This window comes from Schistocerca cancellata, chromosome 3 (genome assembly GCF_023864275.1).
Source record: "Schistocerca cancellata isolate TAMUIC-IGC-003103 chromosome 3, iqSchCanc2.1, whole genome shotgun sequence".
Lineage (NCBI taxonomy): Eukaryota > Metazoa > Arthropoda > Insecta > Orthoptera > Acrididae > Schistocerca > Schistocerca cancellata.
Genome location: NC_064628.1, coordinates 609,421,137 through 609,436,468, shown reverse-complemented (window position 1 = coordinate 609,436,468; position 15,332 = coordinate 609,421,137).

The following is a 15,332-nucleotide window of genomic DNA, read 5'->3' as shown; positions in this document are numbered from 1 at the left end:
TCCATTCTCTTTAAATGCCCATACGATCTTAACCTTGATTTATCTGTCTTGCTCTGCGAGGGTTCCTCTTTCACTGTTCACTTTACCCTTTCATTCGTCAGCCTCTCCCTCCTTGTTACTCCTATCCTATTTCTGAGGAACTTCATTTCACATCCCTGTAATCTTCTTACATCTCCTTTCTTCTTTAACCATGTTTCAGATACGTAGGTCAGTATTGGGATAGAATAACTTCTGTATATTAGTTCTTCTTTTTTTTGTGACGTCTTTGCTCCCAATTATGCCCCTAACACTCCGCACGAATGCTCCACGGTAAATCTAATTGTGTGAAAATACATTGGCTTCCGCGACCAGCGTCAGCCTCATTCAATATCTTCTGGATGTGCCACCACAAAATCAAAGATGTGTGACGTGGTATTATGAAGTAGCTAGAAATGCAGTATGTTCAGACACCAACTCTCAAGTCATTAATCTAAGCCCTGAGGAAGGCAGCTGCTAGAGGGCGGAAACTTTGTTGCATTTTAGCATTTTAAGTATTTTATGAGGTGGCGCAGCATACGGCAGAAGGATTTTAATAAGACTAAATGTGAGTGTTTTTTATCTACAGCCTCTGATGACAACTATCTGATCGTAACCGGTTACCGAGTTTTGATATGTTTTTACGACTGTTGACACAAGAAAATAAAAGGAAGCTAAATGCGAATAATAACTGGACCTGGGTCTGACTGTCATCGTCCCGAAGACGAGTCCAGTGTCTTGGCACTGCCTCATCTCTATGGGAAAGAAAATGAAGAAAAATGAGTGGAAGATTAAAAGAACGAAGATAAGGGTCGAAAGTCTCATCGATGACATTGTGATTAAAGAATTAGCGCAGTCTATGAGTAGGTGAAGGTAGACCAGCAGATCGGCGGTAAGGAATACAAAAATCTGTCATCTATTTTTGCTCGCCAATACCTACATCTTTCTTTGCCTTATTCTCAATCCATTTTCTGCGCTCAGTAGACTATTAATTCCCATTCAACAGGTTCTGTAATTCTTCCTCTTTTTCACAGAAGATAGCAATTTCATCAGCTAATCTTATCATTGATATCCTCTCACCTCGAATTTTGATTCCAATCCTGATCCTTCATTTTATTTTATTCGTTGTTTCTTCACTGCACTGATTCAAAATACCTGGCTTACACACTTTTTTTGACCTGAGCACTATTTCTTTTCTCTTCCAGTCTTATCGTTCCGACTTGGTTTTTGTATATATTGTATATTACATATTTTTTGATGATTTCAAACATCGTACATCGCTTTCAGTAGCCGAAAGGTTTTTTTTTAACTTGACAGATCTTAAGAAAAGTCTCGATTTTCTTAAGTCTTGCTTCTATCGTACTAAAAATATGTGAAATGGAACTGACGCGGGAAGTAGATTTGGATGGACACTTTGGGTAGCTTAAGGTTACTCTACAGATCGCTCAAGTCAACCACAAGGCTTCCTGAACATATTGATAAGAAGCAGCCGAACAAACCAGTATTCTCAAGATTACAACAGCTGATGTATTTTGCTGCCTCTTGGTATTACATAACACTGAATTCAAATGCATAAACTAACCATTTGTATTATGCAAGTAAATTTAAGTTTTTGTTAAAATCTTTCAAGTCCCCTTACAACCATAATTTGAAACTCTGACAATTTCATGGAGACTTTGAAACAGCAAGTAAAGAAGGTTAAATTAAAGACGATTTGCTTGGGCGCAGCTAGACTCGCCACCCCCTCTAGGACATCCATTTTGCCATAGATCAATATCCCGGCGCAGTTTCACATTTATTGCATACCAAAAACTTAAATGCCTCGCGAGACTTTTTTATTATCGTTCCAGCATGTAAATAACAACACTATCTCGTGTCTTGCTTCGCTGGAATGAACTGTGTGTAAGTTAGTCACCAAATAAACAAAGTGTGCCTCCTCGGTTTACATCTAACTAGCCTTAACAGTCTTAAATGAGTGACCTCGACGAAGAAGCGTTTCGTCTCGTAGCACGATACTGGAGAAAGGTCATTCGTTGTGCTCTTTTTCCAGTCACACTGCTCTGTTCGGAGCGCATGGGATTCTAGATAAATATGAGCAAGGAAAGGAATTACTTCCGTCGCGTTTTCAATCTAAACTCCAACGCGAATCTGGTTAATAGCTGGTGACTTTAGCTCATATGGAGCTACCGTTTACAGCTGCAGAGAGATTTGGTCAGATTCCAAATTAGACGTTATAGTCATCAGCAGGAGTAAGGATGCGTCCACAGTGCCACCGACAACGGTCGCCAGACGCCGTCGCCAGAGGTCGCCCGATAACATCGGCCGACAGCGTGATCACAGTGCTTCCGATCTCCTTCGTCAGCTTTAGATTGGATCATGGGGGTTAGAATGTATTCCATCAAGGAGGTTAGAATCTCTTCTAAGCTATATCTGTCTCGAAAATAACGCCACGAGTGCAATACACTCTTTTCTCAGTTACTGAAATAACCAGAGGAGTTTTACTGATGTACGAGATGAAGAGAGAAAAGTTGTATTACATAGTCAAGATGATTATGGTGACACTGAAGAGCAAGACTACAAACACGCTGCACAACTTTGAATTCGCCAGAACAGACTTACAGGGTGATTCGGCTGTCCCTATCGCCCCTACCGCTGTCGTTTTATGCAATCCGCAATGGTATATCTGGTCTTCACAAAACACGACCGAAATTTTTATATTGTCTCGTTCGCTACATGCGAACTATTAGTCCTATGTAAAAACGAAGAGGACCTTTTTGTAAGAGGTTTTCGAGTTATTCAAGAAAAACTTGCAAAAATGGCGTTCAAACACACCTCTTCTCCCACACTCTGCCCCCGCTGGTCAGGATTTCTAGTACGTTGTTAATGGGTTTTCCCTCCTACCATTATACAAATACTTGCGACTGTACGAATTATTTCCCAAAAAAATGGTTCAAATGGCTCTGAGCACTATGGGACTTAACATCTGTGGTCATCAGTCCCCTAGAACTTAGAACTACTTAAAACTAACTAACCTAAGAACATCACACACATCCATGCCCGAGGCAGGATTCGAACCTGCGACCGTAGCAGTCGCGCGGTTCCCGACTGAGCGCCTAGAACCGCTAGACGACCGCGGCCGGCATTATTTCCCACATTCGACATTCTTTCGTCTTCATTGGCTGGCCTTATTATGCCACCGGCTTAGTAGAGCACTTAAAAATTGTAAAATTGATGCCTGTGTAAATTTTACCTAACAATTTTGTGAATTTTAGCTGCATAATATAATGAATTACATCGTTGTATTCTTGAGACCTTCTGACTACGAAACTGCTGTGCTTGTGAGGGTTAAATCTAGATCGGATTGTCAACGTAATTAGTTTTAGCGTAACGTTTACAAAAGTATTTTTGCGTTCTTTAGCCTCACGGGCACGTTTAAATTAAAAATGTTAATGAAGTAGTCGGCTATGTTGGTGGCGTAATAGCCCAATGAATAGAGATAAAAAAGGTAGAGCATAGGGAATGGTTCATATAGCCGGAAATTTTTGTACTGTAGCGGGAAGGAGTGCCACCAACAACTCATTAGAAATCCTGACAGATGAGGAATGAGCGTTGGGTGGAGGTACGTTTGTAGGCAACTTTTGCATGTTTTTCTCAAACAATTCGAAAATCACTGCCTCCAGCGAAAAAGTATCCTAATACAAAATTTACTTACATTAAATTTCATGAAAAAAGGTCCGGCTCATTTTTCTGTAGGAGTAGTAGTTTGTGCGTAGCGAGCGAGAGAATATGAAAACCTCGCGCGTGGTTTATGAAAGTCAGCTATAACTCTGCGAGCTGCATAAAACGACAGCTATCGGTGCAGCTGAATCACACTGTGTATCAGTTAATCTTTAATGAGCGTCATTCATCATACGTGTGAAAGACAAACATAAGTTTTACATCACAACTGACGCCGTGCCATAGGAACCGCGACCCTTTTGTTATAATGAATAAACAAACACCGTCTGCATCACAACTTTTTATTTACCGACTACCGACTTCAATCTGCGATGCAGATCATCTCCCAGTCTGGCGCCGCAAAGTGCAGTTTGTCAGCAGTTGTGAGTTTCACGTAACTGTTGACAAACTGCACTTTGCGGCGCCAGATTGGGAGATGATCTGCAACACAGATTGAAATCGGTAGTCGGTAAATAAAAACTTGTAATGCAGACGGTGTTTATTTGTTCATTATAAATTTTAGAACAAGATACTATGATTACCTAACGCCCTGAACAATGGAAACATAGACACCACACCTGCAAACCACCTCATGTAACACAATCACTATTCTACTGGCATAAAACACCAATAATCTGTAATAAAAAAAAAATTGTTCAAATGGCTCTGAGCACTATGGGACTTAACATCTATGCTCATCACTCCCCTATAACTTAGAACTACTTAAACCTAACTAACCTAAGGACATCACACAACACCCAGTCATCACGAGGCAGAGAAAATCCCTGACCCCGCCGGGAATCGAACCTGGAATCGAACCCGGGAACCCGGGCGTGGGAAGCGAGAACGCTACCGCACGGCCACGAGCTGCGGACAAGCTGTAATAATAATTCCTAGACAGCTGATGCCTACCTAATAACAACCCAAGAAATATCCAATACAGCAGGGCTGTACACACTTGCTAATGTCGAGGCAGCAAACGTCTTACTGTGACTTCGTAAAGCCGCGTCCACACCGACACTCCACGCAAAAACGTGCAGCGCAGAGCAGCACGGAGTACGGATAACGGCTACCGCTAAAACAAACTGTTTTCGGTTGCAACGCTTCTTTTCGTCTCCAGTTGTATCTGAGTGCTAAAACCGCTCGAAATAATCGATTTTTGAAATGATCGATTTTCGGTCTTTTATTGCTGTTGCTTCCAGTAATAAAAGAAGATTTCGAAAAAAGCTTGAAATATTCTAATGAAGGTGAAAGAGTAGGATATTACGATCGATACTGGGTTTCATCTGAGGCAGAAATCTGCCGCACTCTCCCCACCAAAGAGTGCGATGGTGAAGGAGACAGGCGTCGCGAGAGCGAAAGGTCACAAGTTGATGACTTTCCCGCCTCGTCAATTTTGAATGGTATCAATTTTCATCGTGAAGCGACCACAACATTAAGGTATCAGTTATTATCTGGTATTTATAGCACAGCAATAAAATCGTTGGTATGTGAATTAAATTTACCTTCTTTTCCAAGGAATAACGTGGATGTTTTCGGGTTATATAATATCACAAGTTTGTAGTGCTTCCTCCCGTTTTTAATTTTTCAAATCAAATGGAGCGTTGTACTTCATTGCTCCCATACTTCGTACAATACTCACCAACTGCAATACAATCGATGTCGAGGACGAAAGCGAGAAACTAACGTGTAGACAGGTAGAGGCAAGTTTTGTTCACTGCACGTACAGGCGTACCGCCTAATGGGACAGGCCACAAGGCAACACGTACATTACTGTCTCCGCAATGATGTAGCGCCTCTTATGACACACATTTGTCGCTAGTTTCTGACTGTGTGCTGTCTTATTAAAACCATGCTCATTGCTTTCCTTCACTTCCACAATAATCCAATGTTTGAAAGCAATGTAAAGTTTACGCTGAAACATTACTCGCTTTTTAAAAAAAAAAGTTTTATTTACAAACCAAAAATTTTAGCACTGCCGCTATGGCAAGTTGATATTTCGTTTTTTTTTTATCCTGTAAACAGTAAAAAAAAGAAAAACTTACTATATACGAGACCAAACAAATACCGTCACTGTGCGGAATTTGTTCGTTATTGCGCACCCTGGTGCAGTTTGAGGGCCACACCGGTCGCGCCTTGCTGTGCCTCCGCTTTGCGCGGCGCGCTGTGGAAGCGTCTTAAGAATCGCAAGTTCAAAAACGTTGCACCTTGGAACAAGCCATTATCGCGAATTTGGATCCGCCTGCCCCACTGCCGGCTAGAATGGGCTTAAAAGAACGAAGTTCTACGAGGATCCGCTCTCTCCATTTTGGGAGGGAATGAAAGATGAGTAAAAACACGAAAAAATTACAAGGGCGAACAGTGAAGAGCAGCCCACCATCAAACCAATGGCGGCCGCTCGTGGACCGCGGTCTGTGCATCCCTGCACTGCAGGAACATCAAGCATCAGAATTTACATACACCACCTTTCTCAGTCGAAAACAAAATGGTTCAAATGGCTCTAAGCACTATGGGACTTAACATCTGAGGTCATCCGTCCCCTATACTTCGAACTACTTAAACCTAACTGACCTAAGTACATCACACACATCCATGCCCGAGGCAGGATTCGAACCTGCGACCGTAGCAGCAGCGCGGTTCCGGACTGAAGTGCCTAGAACCGAATATTTTGATAATATAGGCCTATATCCCTTACTGTTTGTCAACAATCGCTGTAGGCCTATCATAGTTCAGGATAAGTGTACCAATTGTGATTGATCTTATAATTGAATGTTTCTCTGAGACATTTAAGTCTAAATTTTCAAGCATTTCGTCTGCTTCGATCATTATCGTAGATAATAAAAAGGTACTTAAATGTCTCAGGGTAACATTTACTTATAAGATCTATAACATCACCAATGGTATAAGGACGTCCCATTACGTCCAATGCTGGGCTGCTTGCCAATATCGGAGAGCCCTGACAGTAGTGAAATATCTAAGGGAAAAATAAATTGAAGTTTGTGTTGGGGAGGGCACTCAGCTTATGTCGTTCGTGCAGCAGTCTTAACCATCGTATAGTGGTGGTGTAATGGCTAGCATTTCTGCCTAGCAAGTGAAAAGACCCGGGTTCGAGACCCGGCCGCAACACAAATTTAATTCATTTCGTCTGCTTCGATCATAACTGTGATGAATTCATCTACATCTACATCTACATCTACATGATTAATCTGCAATTCACATTTAAGTGCTTGGCAGAGGGTTCATCGAACCACAATCATACTGTCTCTCTACCATTCCACTCCCGAACAGCGCGCGGGAAAAACGAACACCTAAACCTTTCTGTTCGAGCTCTGATTTCTCTTATTTTATTTTGATGATCATTCCTACCTATGTAGGTTGGGCTCAACAAAATATTTTCGCATTCGGAAGAGAAAGTTGGTGACTGAAATTTCGTAAATAGATCAAAAAAATGGTTCAAATGGCTCTGAGCACTATAGGACTCAACATCTGTGGTCATAAGTCCCCTAGAACTTAAAACTACTTAAACCTAACTAACCTAAAGACATCACACACATCCATGCCCGAGGCAGGATTCGAACCTGCGATCGTAGCGGTCGCGCGGTTCCGGCCTGAGCGCCTAGAACCGCTAGATCACCGCGGCCGGCGTAAATAGATCTCACCGCGACGAAAAACGTCTTTGCTTTAATGACTTCCATCCCAACTCGCGTATCATATCTGCCACACTCTCTCCCTCATTACGTGATAATACAAAACGAGCTGCCCTTTTTTGCACCCTTTCGATGTCCTCTGTCAATCCCACCTGGTAAGGATCCCACACCGCGCAGCAATATTCTAACAGAGGACGAACGAGTGTAGTGTAAGCTGTCTCTTTAGTGGACTTGTTGCATCTTCTAAGTGTCCTGCCAATGAAACGCAACCTTTGGCTCGCCTTCGCCACAATATTATCTATGTGGTCTTTCCAACTGAAGTTGTTCGTAACTTAAACACCCAGGTACTAAGTTGAATCGACAGCCTTGAGAATTGTACTATTTATCGAGTAATCGAATTCCAACGGATTTCTTTTGGAACTCATGTGGATCACCTCACACTTTTCGTTATTTAGCGTCAACTGCCACCTGCCACACCATACAGTAATCTTTTCTAAATCGCTTTGCAACTGATACTGGTCTTCGGATGACCTTACTAGACGGTAAATTACAGCATCATCTGCGAACAACCTAAGAGGACTGCTCAGATTGTCACCCAGGTCATTTATATAGATCAGGAACAGCAGAGATCCCAGGACGCTTCCCTGGGGAACACCTGATATCACTTCAGTTTTACTCGATTATTTGCCGTCCATTACTACGAACTGCGACCTTCCTGACAGGAAATCACGAATCTAGTCGCACAACTGAGACGATACCCCATAGGTCCGCAGCTTGATGTAAGAGGAGATGTGGAGAAACAGACACACACACATTTTTATCATATCTATGTATTTCGCTCGATCTTCGATCTCCGTATGGAAATCACGACAGCGTTAGGGTGCAAGTGCTGGTAGTAAGGAGTTTCCGCCGGCTGGTGCCTCCCACGAAGCCAGCGGTGTCGGAAGCGAGATGCAAGCACGGCTGGAGGCGAGGCGAGAGCAACAGGCTTCCGCGGCCCGCTCCGTAATGAGTTAGCCAACTGCGCCGTCAGCTGGCGTTGCATCTGACAGCCAGGGCGTCTCATTCATAGAGCGAGAGCCGCCAGGCGTGCAGGCGAAGGGCTGTTTCCTTCCAGCTACTGCAGCAGCGGCGCGCAGCCGGTGGGTAATTACCCTCTCGGAGGATGGGTGGGGGAATGGGTGGTTAAAAATGAGATTTTCCCTCGGATGAAAATAAAGCAAGACCAAGAACGAAGTGCGCGGATTAGAAATGGTATGAGATATGGAGAAAAGTGAGGATCTGTAAGATGACGATCATTTTGGATCTACGTAAGGTAAGGGCACCAGACAGGCAGTTCTGATGTTGTACTTGTTAGGAAAAGCAAGACTTTATAAAATCCACGCGTTCATTGGATTTATCGAATTATAAGAATCTCTCGATAATGAACACTAGTGGCCGTTAAAATTGCTACACTACGAAGATGAGGTGCTACAGACGCGAAATTTAACCGACAGGAAGAAGATGCTGTGATATGCAAATGATTAGCTTTTCAGAGCAATCACACAAAGTTGGCACCAGTGGCGACACCTACAACGTGCTGACATGAGGAAAGTTTCCTACCCATTTCTCATACACAAACAGCAGTTGACCGACGTTGCCTGGTGAAACGTTGTTGTGATGCCTCGTGTAAGGATGAGAAATGCGTACCATCACGTTCCCGCCTTTGATAAAGGTCGAATTGTAGCCTATCGCGATTGCGGTTTATCGTATCGCGATATTGCTGCTCGCGTTCGTCGAGATCCAATGACTGTTAGCTGAATATGGAATCGGTGGGTTCAGGAGAGTAATACGAAACGCCGTGCTGGATCCCAACGGCCTCGTATCACTAGCAGTTAAGATGACAGGCATCTTATCCGCATGGCTGTAACGGATCGTGCAGCCACGTCTCGATCCCTGAGTCAACAGATGGGGACGTTTGCAAGACAACAAACATCTGCGCGAACAGTTCGACGACGTTTGCAGCAGCATGGACTATCAGCTCGGAGACCATGGCTGCGGTTACCCTTGACGCTGCATCACAGACAGGAGCGCCTGCAATGGTGTACTCAACGATGAACCTGGGTGAACGAATGGCAAAACGTCATTTTTTCGGATGAATCCAGGTTCTGTTTACAGCATCGTGATGGTCGCATCCGTGTTTGGCGACATAGCGGTGAACGCCCATTGGAAGCGTGTATTCGTCATCGCCATACTGGCGTATCACCCGGCGTGATAGTATGGGGTGCCACTGGTTACACGTCTCGGACACCTCTTCTTCGTATTTACGACACATTGAACAGTGGACCTTACATTTCAGATGTGTTACGACCCGCGGCTCTACCCTTCATTCGATCCCTGCGAAACCCTATATTTCAGCAGGATAATGCACGACCACATGTTCCAGGTCCTGTACGAACCTTTCTGGATACAGAAAATGTTCGACTGCTGCCTTGGCCTGCACATTCTCCAGATCTCTCGCAATTGAAAACGTCTGGTCAATGGCGGCCGAGCAACTGGCTCGTCACAATACGCCAGTCACTACCCTTGATGAACTGTGGTATCGTTTTGAAGCTGCATGGGCAGCTGTACCTGTACACGTCATCTAAGCTCTGTTTGACTAAATGCCCAGACGTATCAAGGCCGTTATTACGGCCAGAGGTCGTTGTTCTGGGTACTGATTTCTCAGGATCTATGCACCCAAATTGCATGAAAATGTAATCACATATCAGTTCTAGTATATTTGTCCAATGAATACCCGTTTATCATCTGCATTTCTTCTTGGTGTAGCAATTTTAATGGCCAGTAGTGTATAATGGAGCAACGTGATCGAAATTCTCAGGAAAAAAGGCGTAACTTACAGGAAAAGAGTAGTAACATAGAATATTTAGAAGAATCAAGTGGGATAATGAGACCAAGAATGAAGCGCTCGCATTAGAAGGGGTATGAGACACGGATGTATTCTTTCGCTCCTACTGCTCAATTCATACATCGGAAAACCAGTGACGAAAATAAAATGAAGTTCAGGAGTGAGATAAAACTCAAGATGAAAGAGCATTAATGAAAAAATCTCTGACGACGTTGCTACCCTCAGGGAAGGTGAAGAAGAATGACAAAAATTGAGAAATGGAGTGAACAGTCGAATAGATTGAGAGTACACCGAAGAAAGACGAAAGTATTGAGGAGTAGCAGCGACTTGATTAGCGATAAACGTAAGGTAAAAACTGATGGCAACGAAATAGAAAAAGTTAAGAAATTCGCCAATCTCGGAAGCAAAATAACACAAGACGCAAGATGCCAAGAGGGTAGAGGAAGCAGACTAGCGCAGGCAAAGAAGGCATTCCTGGCCAAAAGAAGTTTACAATATCACCCATTGCCCTTAATCTGAAATGACGGGTTGACATCCAAGGCTTTTAGTCCCTCTAAACTCTTAATTATCATCGTCATCCTCATGAAGTTTATGATACGCGTGTCGTTGTTGACATCCAAGGCTTTTAGTCCCTCTAAACTCTTAATTATCATCGTCATCCTCATGAAGTTTATGATACGCGTGTCGTTTCTGCTGCTACCTTAATTTGAGGGAGAAATTTCTGAGGTTCTCACAAAGTCGGTGAAAAAAGAAACGTGGAAACCGATGAGGAGAAGAAGATGAAGGAGGAGGAGTACAGGAAATGTGCTAAGACTTGAAGGAATATATTGTAATTGAGAGAGGTGTAGAGGGTAAAAACTGTTGGAGGAGACGGAGATTGGAATACACCCAAATATCATTGAGGATGTTCGGTACAAATGTTAGTCTGAGATGAATAGGTTGGCATGGCGGAGGAATTCATGACAGCCCGCGTAAAACAAGTCAAAAGACTACTGACGACAAAAAATGTGTTCGGTGGCGATTTGGTGGCGACGCTAAATTATTTTTAAAATTAATCCCTGTTGTCACCATTCTGTTACATTCTAACAAGCGGCGTTTGATCATAAAAAGAGCTTTCATTGTTTCCTGCAAACCTATCTCACTTCTCCACGTAATCACCATTCGCTTCTTAGTAATTTTTGTATGGCTAGACTCAGTTACGGATCCATAGGTCAGTTTTTGTTTGGCAGGTTGGCAGGTGGGAGGGGGGAGGGAGAGGGTGAGGTTCCTGTGTTTTAGCATCCTCGCAAATGTAACTTGCCTTTACCTCCACTTTTAAAGTGCCGCCGGCCGGAGTGGTCGTCCGGTTCTAGGCGCTACAGTCAGGAGCCGAGCGACCGCTACGGTCGCAGGTTCGAATCCTGCCTCGGGCATGGATGTGTGTGATGTCCTTAGGTTAGTTAGGTTTAATTAGTTCTAAGTTCTAGGCGACTGATGACCTCAGAAGATAAGTCGCATAGTGCTCAGAGCCATTTGAACCATTTTAAAGTGCCACATACATCTAGAAATTAATAATAAAAAAGTAAATGTTTTCAGGTAATACCAATAAATTGTTCAGTAACTCGTCAGTAAAATTCTTCAGGCTCTGTGACCGCATTGTCAACATTTAAAATTCTCTGACGTTTCGACCATTACTGCAAATGACCTTCCTCAGATTATTTTGTTTGATAACTGGTTTACACCAGAGCTTAGAATTTCTTTTCATGATATCTTCCAAGAAATAACATCTCAAATAAGAGCATCGTTTGAAAACCAAACGTCGGAAAATTTGAGAAGTAAATGTCATTCACTTGATTTAAGGTATGTAATAGCAATAAATTTTCTCAGCTTTAACAACGTCTTAGTTTAACTTACAGACACAAAATCGAAGCGCCCACTCAATATTATCAGCGTTTCACTTGGCACTACGATTGTGAACAAAGCTGTGCGGACTTTGACTACACTGAAATGTTAATGAGGAGAAACGCTGTTTCTTTCAATACTTTCCGCCTACGTTCCGGAAGTCAATCTGATATTATTTTCTTAGTGGTTAGTCTTTTCCCTTACCGTTTAGCTTTTCCTAAGACCCACTAATTTTCTCGCTGTATCTGCGTACTCTCGACAATTTCGGATTTGTCGTTGACAGCACGTTCCTCGCTGGAATGTTCTCTGCTGCCACTCTGGCAAGAAACTGAAAACTATCCCGTGTCAAACACAGCTACAGCTTTCCATTGGTAGAACTTTTGCCATTTTCGACACACTTAGTTTACTTGTTTATTTATTCTCTGGAAGTTAGCTAATTGTGATACTGATAAATTTCAAAATATGATTTTTTTTCTAAAATGCAGTTTTGGGGAGGTGGGGAGGGAAAAGAGAGGCGTCATAATTGCCAAGAGCACCCCATCCCCTCTGTCATCAACTAGTTGCACTAACTTCTTCAACCTCTCTCCATAGAATTTCTCCGTCTGAGAATTGAACTAATGGCTGTCCTGAGTTTCCTAATCTTCAGAACGCTGCCCAGCTGTTATTTCAAATGCAAGAAGAGGGAATAGTCGCTCGGTGCGAGACGTGAACTGTAGACAAAGGGAGTGCTGAATCTTATCGCTGGTACGAAAGCGATGTGTGGACGCGTGTTGTTGAGGAGAACTACACCGAATACTTCCCTGCGCCGTCAATTTTGGATGGCGCGTCTCTGTTTGGTATACAGCTCTGTGAAAAGTCGGTACTAGTATGTTTGCTTCTAAAAGTCCTGTGTCGTATATTGATATTCATGACATACTCTACGCATTATTTAAGTAATGACAAATGTAATGTTGTGGCTTAAGCCATTTTAACCCTTATGCGTGAAAAGATGGTCCATGACTGAAACCTATCGATATTTGCGTTTAAAATAAAAAAGCAGCCGATGGTCAAATATGCATTTTATACATCTCTGTTTGGTGTTGATTCTCGTTCCATGAAATCAATTTTCGTCCCGTCGTCCATAACAATGTGTAAAGCAAAGATGGTGGTCGGAAACCGCGAGCTCGCTTGGCGTTATTTTCCCTCTTTGCGCTAGAAGAATAACAAATGGCTCTGAGCACTATGGGACTTAACATCTGAGGTCATCAGTCCCCCAGAACTTAGAACTACTTAAACCTAACTAACCTAAGGACAAAACACACATCCATGCCCGAGTCAGAATTCGGACTTGCGACCGTAGCAGCCGCGTGGTTCCGGACTGCAGCGCCTAGAACCGCTCGACCTCCACGGCCGGCCAGACGAATAACATTTTCTGTGTCCACACAGTTTGTGATATCAGAGGTTTGCGTGCAGAAACCGAATTACAGCAGCACTTCTGCTGTATTGTGCAAGAAAAGTTCTGTGGTAAATTGTCTGTCCACTGCTAATCACTTGGTAGATTTTTACGGCGTGAGCAGACAGTTCAAGGTGGAAAACTGTAGTAGACTGACATGTCACAACAGTTAACTTCTTAGAAATGGTCAGAGTCTCATTCCGTTTCGTGTCCGGTCTCGTGGGCTGGGCGCGATAGCCAAGGCACGAAGTTGTATTAGGGAGGATGAGATTCCTGGTCGCCGAATCACTTATGTACGGGGGTGCGCTGAGACGCCTTCGAATTTTTTATGTCTAAACTGTTAATGCTTCTGATATAAAACAAACATGATTAACACTCTACACCTCTATTCTCCCTGCCTACATATCTGCAGCTCTCTGCCGACAGAGGGCTCTGACTTTTAACGTGTAACATGGCATTTTGTAACCTATGTCTGTGCTTGAGAAATAATGCGATGTAGTGGAGCACCACGGAGCACCATCTACTTTAGCATGAGAATGGCAGATCACACAAGAGCGCTGCTACATCTGCAGCAACCCGATGCCTTCGATTCATTGAACTGATCGTCCCGACTTGCCCCATCCGATTTTCATCTATTTCCAAAATTTGAAGAAGAGTTCGCTTTAATAGTGATGAAGCTGTGCAAGCAGAGATGGGGTCTTGGCTCTGTCGACATAATCAAAAATTCTACAATGACAGTGTCAACAAACTGGTTTCTCGTTGGGAGAAATGAATTCGTCGCCATAGTGACGATGTTGAAAAATAAATATGTAAACTTGAAGAATAATTATGTAGAATGTTAATAACTTTTTTTTATTTAAAAAGCTTTAAGGTTTTCACATAAAAAATTCGGAGGCGTTACTTTTCAGCACACCTTCGTAGTTCTCCCGTGTTCTGTAAATTATTTGATGCGAACTGTTCTTTTTCCCATTCGCCATCCCCCTCCCTCCGTTCCGATTCTCCGGCCGTGGCAGGGTTCGCTAACGACGAGCAATTCGCAATGAGGTTTCTATGGTCCCCTGCCGTTCCGGCTGCGACCGTCATCTTACTCTATAGCTGGATCATCGTGTGCGCCCTCTGTTAGTGAGTAGGGTAAATTAAGTTTTGCATTTATTCGTATTTTACACCTTTATCTCTTGTGCTACTGTGGTGAATTTGAAGGATAAGCCCGACATTTGCCTAAACAACCGTTTATTCGTATTTTACACCGTTATTTTGTGTTTCGGAGGTAAAAGCGAGGGATAAGCGTGACATTTTCCTGGACAAGCGTTTAAAACAGCCATAAAACCACGCCCATGTTGGCATTATTGCCAGACCAACGGTCATTATTGAGGTGCAGAAATTCGTCCCTAGTGTGGGTCACTTCCCAGTCTCTCGAACCAACGCTTTTCGCCTTAAGCTGTGTGAACAAATCGCTCGTCTTCCATCTTTACAACTTTTTATTATTCTTTTGTGTTATTGATATGTCTAACCCATCGAAAGAACTATGTAAAATCTGACATTACAGTCACGGAAGAACACCTATACGTATTTGTTTTCGTCCATAAGTGTATCAGTTAGTTTTCTCTGGGAGGGCACCAAGCCTTCGTAAATTTGAAGAAACACAGTTTCCACTGGGCTGTATTTTAAATTACTATATTCTGCACCGCTAGTTTCGAGCCTCCCTGATTTTCAAGTGTATCAACAACAGTCGTGCATACATCGTCCTCGTCTC